Genomic DNA, 7,710 nt, shown 5'->3' on the forward strand with positions numbered 1-7,710 from the left:
CTCGTAACGAGTCAAAGTCAACGTTAAACAGTGGGCGCGCGCAAGATACAGTGTTGCGCGGAGGTGCCGCGCGCAACTTCTGAACTTGCGCTAGGAGGGCGCGCGCAACTTAAACAGTTGCGCTTGCCACCTGGTAGTAGGGATTGCAAAAGCTGACCCGAACCCGAACCCGACCTGAAAATAGCGGGTTTGGGTTGAGGTTTTTGACCCGAAAACTTATATGGGTCGACACAAACCCGACCTGATAATTAAATGAGTCAGGTTAAGGTTAAAAATTTCATCCCGAAAATGACCCATCTAACCCGAAACATTTATATTTAAAATAAATAAATAAATAAAAATTTTGCAAGAGCACGTATAAGCTTGGATGGCCCAAGCCTAAATAAAGGTTTTATAAAATCTAAACCCTAAAGTCTTATATGATCATTACTCTCAACCATTACTCTCATTTTCTCTCTCTTCAAATTTAAAGAATTCAAACATCTTGTTAGTTGCACTTCTCCTTCAATGTTCAAGTGACTGCCTATACCAATCTAAAAGGTAATTTACTGATTTTGATTTTCTGTTTATACGGGTTTTCTTCGAATATGGTTTTGCTTTCATATATATTTTTTGTTGTTCTTGTTGATATGCTTAAATTCTGTTGTTGCTGATATTATTTAGATTTATGTTGTCTTGTTGCTCTTGTTGCTTTAGAATTTTTTTAAAGTGATTCAATTGGGAGAATGTTGTTACTCAGATAAATCTGCATGTTTTTCAGTTTCAAACTTTTGATTACTAATTAAATTTACTTCTTATGCATGTGTGAGCATGTTTTTGTATGTTAATCTTGTATAATTACTTCATTTTTTTGGCATGGTTTATATTGTTATTATTGATTTGATTTAGATCTATGCATCTTTGTGAAATTATGAGCACATGTTATTCTTGTAATGTTACTTGAGTAAATTTGGTTCTAATTTGTTATGATTTTTTGCAGATTTTTTTTGGAGGTGAGGCGGAGCAGATTAATTTGAACCATTGAAGAAAGTCCTACATGATGCATCATCTAATATTGTTTGAGAACTAGAATTCAAATTTGTGTTTTAAAATTCTTAATAGCTTTGTAATTTGTTAAGTTGGACTTCATTTGGCTTGTAATTCATTAAATAAGACTTCATTTGGCTTGTAATTTGTTACGTAGGGTTATTAATTTGTTACACAATCTTATTTTATAGGGGTGAATAAATTAATCTGTAAATTTGAATAAAATAATCAAGTATTTAAGGTCAATTTCAGGTCAATCAACTTGATTTTAACCCAAACAAAAAATCAGGTCAAAACAGGTCAAATTCGGGTTGACCCGAACTCGATAATATCAGGTTCATGTTAGGGTTTTCAACCCGAATACTTAAATGGATCAGGTTCGGGTTGGGGGGTAACTGACCCGAAATCAACTGACCCAAACACGAACCCAACCCGACCTGATTCGTTTGCCAGCCCTACCTTGTAGGTTCGACAATTTTTTTTTTTTGGTAAAAACGCAAAAAAAAAAAAAACGATAACAAATTTTTTTTATTTTATTATTATTATTATTTTTTGTCGAACCATAATTTTTGCGAATTTTTTTTTATTATATCTCTAGGTAACAAGTTGGAACTAGTTAGATTAGACACGAAGCACATATTCATGTAGTCACATAAGCACATAAAAGGAACCGTCAAAGCATACAATGTCATTCTAAGGTCAGGGCTTGGGTGTCCAAAGGTACCGTAGCTTAAGGGACGATGCACGAATCAATCACTCAACGTGTTAACCCACGACATAGCTCTCCCAACATTTTGTTGGCGATATGGGTGGGATAATTGTTATTGATTTTGAGATAGAAGCCTAGTGTTGGCAACCCCTAGTCAATGAGCCGATCCCCAATGGTTAAATTGTGTTATGATTATGCATGATGCAATGTTGCTTGTTTGATTTATACTTTTGTGAAAAGGAAGATATTATGCGTTTGAGTCTCGCTCTCTAACTAGAGATTGTCCAAGTTAGTTCTCGTTACAATCCATAGGCAACCTAGTGTTGGAAACCTTGAGCCATAACTATGAACTAATCTTGTAACCTCTAAGTCCCAAGTGGAGTCGCCATTGTAAGGAGGGTGATCCCATTGTAAGGGGGTCCTTCCTTATATGCCCATGGCCGCATAAAAGCCTAGGACTTTACACTTGTTAGGGTGTATTAGAATTTGAATTCCTGACTATTTGGGAGACTTTGAATTAGAAATGATACTCTCATCAGGTTCTTTTGTAAGAAACAAGTAGGAGTCGCCAATGAGTTTTAGAAAAACTCATAAACCTCGTTCATGTCTTTCTTCCATGTGGAATTCATGGAATAATTAGCAAGAATAATAAGTTTACCCCTGCCCAAATTGGTCTATATAAACCAGAAAAGAGTTTGGGAGCGAGGGTACTAAGATAACGTTCCCTTTATTGAGGAATCGCTATCTTAACCCTAGTACGACCTCTACTAGATCTTCCTTTTTCACAATTTCATTACCAAATAATATATGCAACGTGATACCTAAAAACTAAGTTAGTTGATTTTATTTACAAGCATTAATCATGTAGGAATTACATTGCAAAAGTCGTAATTCTTTGTTTAATAAATATTCGTGAAAAGAACAAAATAAACAATATTCGCCTTGTCTTAAGTGATAAAACAACAATTAATTATCAAATTTTATTCTTGATTAACAAAATAATACTATGTGAATTAATTTATTAAAAGTTTATTTAAAGTGATCAAACAACACTATTTATTGAATTAAAGTTATTTAAACAATAAAAGAAAAGTGATTTGTCTAAGTGCCAAGGAAACTAATCGTTCTTCTTTTATGTTAAATCTCCGTTTAATGTGTTTATGGACTTTCTTTCTTCTTTGTACCTCCAAGGACTTCAATAGATTCAATTAGGGTTGGAAAGTATTTGGGAAGAGAGAAGAAAAAGTTGTATGATAGTAAGAGAAGTTGAGAGATTAGAGTTTTGAGAATACTAGGGTTTTAATTCTGAATTTTTCAGTCCTCGTAATGCTGAACGAAGAACCCAATTTATAGGCGTAGGGGTCTAGATTTAGGGTTTTAAAGTCGCGCCGTCAGGTGGCGCGCGCAACTCTTTGAGTCGCGCTGGGTTCCGTGCGCATCTCAATGAGTCGCGCGTGCCAGGCACGCGCAACTGATTGAGTTGCACTGGTTTGCGGTTAGCCTTATACGAAAGCGCGTTTTTAAAACTTCCATGACTTATGATTGCGGAGTTGGATTAAGGCGTGTGAGATATCATTGGAAATCTATGAATGTTTAATTTTTAATGCCGTTGGAATTAGGTTAAAATATGTTATGGATCAAATGTAATTTCCGTTGGAGTGCAAGGGTGTCGGTTTTGGGCTTGGTTTAGTGTTTTGATCATAACTTCTTTGTTTTGGCTCGGAATTGGGATTATAATATACCGGTGGAATGCTCTTTGAAAGGAATATCCATATGTATAAGAATTTCATGGGGATTTGATAGTTGGTTCATCTGTTTGGCTCGGTTTTTCAACAATGTAGTTTCCATTGGATCCAATCATTGCATTTGACGCATTTGGGTCCGTTATTAATCAAGTTTAAACATGTATGAACACATTTTAGGCATAATCAGTAATCAGACTAGGATCTTAGATAACTTGGTCTCAAATATGGGTTTTAACTTACTTCATAATGCTTTTCATAGTCCATAATCATTTCAACATTGATCTAACATGAAGAACGGATTTTTGTAACATCATCGCACTTTCTTTCAAGACAAGAGGCCAAAAGTAGGTGTCTACAGTTGATTTGGGTGGTGCATCTAATGGTTGAGAAAAACTTGATAGTGGTTATGGAGTGGATGAACTCCAAATGTAAGAAAATATTTTAACCATTAGATTAATAGACTAGGGGAGGTAACATTTGGGGAGGTAAATTGAAAGAATCTTCCATAGTTATGGTGTATAAACATCATACGTTTATGTTGTTGATTAGGGAAGATGGGTGGGTTTCTATTTTCTTTTTCCTTTAATTTTGTGGCTACAAAAATATGATTTGGGTTATGTGTAAAATGGACTTCAAATTATTCTTATAGGCTAGAGAAAAATGATAGTAAGTCATTGGCCCAATAACTATGGTCATGGTTTAGAAAAGGGTTTAGACTCATAGAAATTTTTATCACTTTAAAGTCTTAAAATAATAACTTTATAAATAAAGTTTGGCAAAATATTATTTGCTTAATAAATCATTTTGAAATCACAAAAGTTTAGAAACTATTTATAAATAAATAACTCAAAATATCTTAGGGAACACACCTTAAAATAAAGTGTATAATATAATTTGAATAAATAATGGTGAAAATCTTTTAAGAAAATAACTTTTCTATAAGGGAAATTAATTAAACCCTAATTAAAACATATTTAAATCTAATAAATATGATTAAAATTAAATGAATAGGCTTAAAAATATGGGGTATTACACCCTGTACTCTATTTTGAGAAGACCGAGTTGCTATGTTGAGACAACTCTGGTTTCTCTTTTCAGGCAGCCTTTGTGTCTATTTTTCGATGGCTGACCAGCACTGCTATGAACCACCTAGTTGTTAAATTCATTCGGCGACTTAGCTTAACGATATAGACATGCAAAATAGTAAACAAGAATGCTGGACTTTTCATTAATGTTTGTTAAAAATTTTACATTGTTGGTGGCCGTTTGGATTAATTACATAATTTGACCTATAAAGCTTAGTTAAACTACTTGGTCAATAAGAATTAGATGCAACAACTAGCTAATAATCTTTAGACATAGTATTTCTTCAGGAAGTCCGTGTTCCAAGTACGAGGAATCAAATGACCATCTAAGGCTTCGAGTTAGTAAGTGCCATCTCGGACTTTATCTCTAAATCGGTACGGTCCCTCCTAGTTTGGGGTTAGATTTCCATCCTCATTGGCCCGGCCTACCAATTCCATTTTTCTTAGTTAAACAAGAATTCCCCTTGGCTCTTGAAGAAAATCCAAGACGGTCTTCATAGCTTCCCAATTGGCATTTTCATCATATAGCGTCACTCGAAGAGTGGGCTTATACATTTCAATAGGGAGCACAACTTCAGCACAATAGACTAAGAAAAATGGGGTTTCTCCTATTGAACTCTTCGCTGTTGTATGTATGGACTACAAATCGTTGACCAAATCATCTGCCCATAGGCTGCCTGCTTTCTCAAGCTTTCTCTTGATGCTAGTGGAGATCAACTTTTTGTAGGCCTCAACTAGGCCGTTGGCTTGGGGATGGCCGACCGAGTCAAAACAGTGAGTGATGCCCTGGTCACTTAGCAATTCCTTGAGTTAGCGCGTTTCAAACTAAGGTCCCTTGTTAAATACCATGGACTAAGTTACTCCATAACGAGTAATGATATTTTTCTAGATGAAGGCTGATACGTCCTTCCTCTTAATCCCTAAGACGGCCCGGCTTCAACCCATTTTGTCAAGTAGTCGACATCTATAAGCACATACCGCCTTTGGCCGGATGGTGGAGTATAAGGCCCCAAGATGTCTATGCCCTATTTTGCAAAGAGGAATGGGATGCTTATGGCCGACAGACTATTAGCCGGACGGTGAATCAAGGTTGTGAATCTTTGGCACTTATCACATTTTTTCACCATTTTCATGGTGTTCGCGTTCATCCTCAGCTAGTAATACCCCAGATGGGTAGCCTTTTCTGCTAAGGCCCGTCTGCCTATATAGGATCCACAATGCCCTTGGTGGAGGTTGTCCAACACATCATGCCTTCTTTATGTGGTGATACACTTAAAGTATGGTTTTACAAAATCTTTCTTGAACAATTCCCCTTTCTTTATTTCGAACCAGGCCACTGTCTTCTTCATTAGCCAGCTCTTTTTTGGATTGGCCAAGAGAATGTCGTCCCTTAAATACGAGATGATCCCATCCATCAAAGTGGAGCTTCTATCAATAATGTGTATTGTCTCGGCATCGATACTCCTCTTTTCCTTTACTTCCCAAAACACTGATCTAAGAGTATCACATCATGCCGAGGATGCTAATTAAGAGAGCACGTCCGCTTGATGATTTTATGAACGAGGGACTTGTTTCAGGGTAAAATGCTCTAGGCTCTCGGCGTCCTCTTTAACCATTTGCAGATACTTTATCATGGCCGGCTCCCTAGCTTCAGAGTCACTATTTTCTTGGCTGACTATCAGCTGAGAGTCCGAACTTGCATAAACTTTTGTTTCCCTAGCTGCCTTACACATTCTAAGACCGGCTAGAAGGGCTTCATATTTGACCTCATTATTGGAGGCTTGGAACTAAAATCTCATTACATATTCAAAATTATCTCCCTCAGGAGACTAACAAATAATCTCATCACCGCATCCGGTCGTTGTTCCACAACCATATACATAGACTTTCCAGATCTGGTCTCCTGCCGGCTACAAGTTCGACTGTTATACTACAAAATTGGCCAAAGAGACCCGTCCAAATTACCAAAGAGACTGCCTTAGAGGCGGTCTCTAGCGCAGCGGTCTCTTTGGCAAAGAGACTGCTTGATTAAAGGCAGTCTCTAGAATGAGAAATCTAAAACAGCCTCTTAAAGATAAGTGGTCTCAATTTTAAGAAAATTGAGACTGCATGTATAAGAAAAGCGGTCTCTGTATTCAGAAATTTGGGACCACCTATCTTTATTAGGCAGTCACTTTTTTTTAGAAAATTGAGACCGCTTTAAACTTAACAGGTCTCTTTGGTATCATTTAAAAATAATAAAAATAGGTGATTAAGTTTTTATAATTGCAATTTATCAATATAAATTATTTAATTTGAATTTTTTACATTATTAAAAACAGAATATAAAAATAAGTCTTGTATTTTATCAACTCAAAATTTACGTACACAATACAGATACAATAAAAAATTCAATACATTAAAATAAAAAAATAAAAATCCTATAAATGATAAGACATTAAACTTCAAACTTCAAAGTTCTTCAGTTAAAAATTTCTTCAGTCCAAACTTGAAACTTGAGAGATCACTATCTACACCCACAAATAAGAAAATAAAAAGCAGATATTATTATCCAAAAAATAAATCAGAACAATTTTAACATAATTGAAAAAGAACAAAACAAAAATTTAAAGAATGAGATATAAAATAAAATTCGTTGACAATATAAGAGAGAGAGATAGATAGAGAGAGAGAGAGAGAGAGAGAGAGAGATTGTTCGATTGAACAGATGAAATAAAAGATCAAAGATAAAATTCTTCTATGATTATGATTGAACACAAAATCAAAGAAAGAAAAAATACCATAACTTAAATCTAAGGAACTTTAATTGAAAATGGAAATAGAAATAAAACATAACATACAAACTTTTTTTTTGAAACATCAAATACGAACTTAATAATAACGAAAAAAAATTAGATCTGCACCCATAGGAAAGAAGTAAGAGATTATAACTAAAAATACTAGATCTAACTTTTTGACAGTGAGCAAAAAAGTGTAAAGAACGAAATAAAAGGTAATAATACGAAAATTGGATGAAAAAAAACTCCAGACGAAATTAGAAACATATATGAAATTCAATTTTCATTAAAAATAGTGAAAAAAATTAACAACGAAAACATTAACAAGCAAATAACAAACAATATAGTACCATGAGTAAACAAAAAAT

This window comes from Chenopodium album, chromosome 7, assembly GCF_948465745.1.
Source record: "Chenopodium album chromosome 7, dcCheAlbu1.1, whole genome shotgun sequence".
NCBI classification, from domain to species: domain Eukaryota; kingdom Viridiplantae; phylum Streptophyta; class Magnoliopsida; order Caryophyllales; family Amaranthaceae; genus Chenopodium; species Chenopodium album.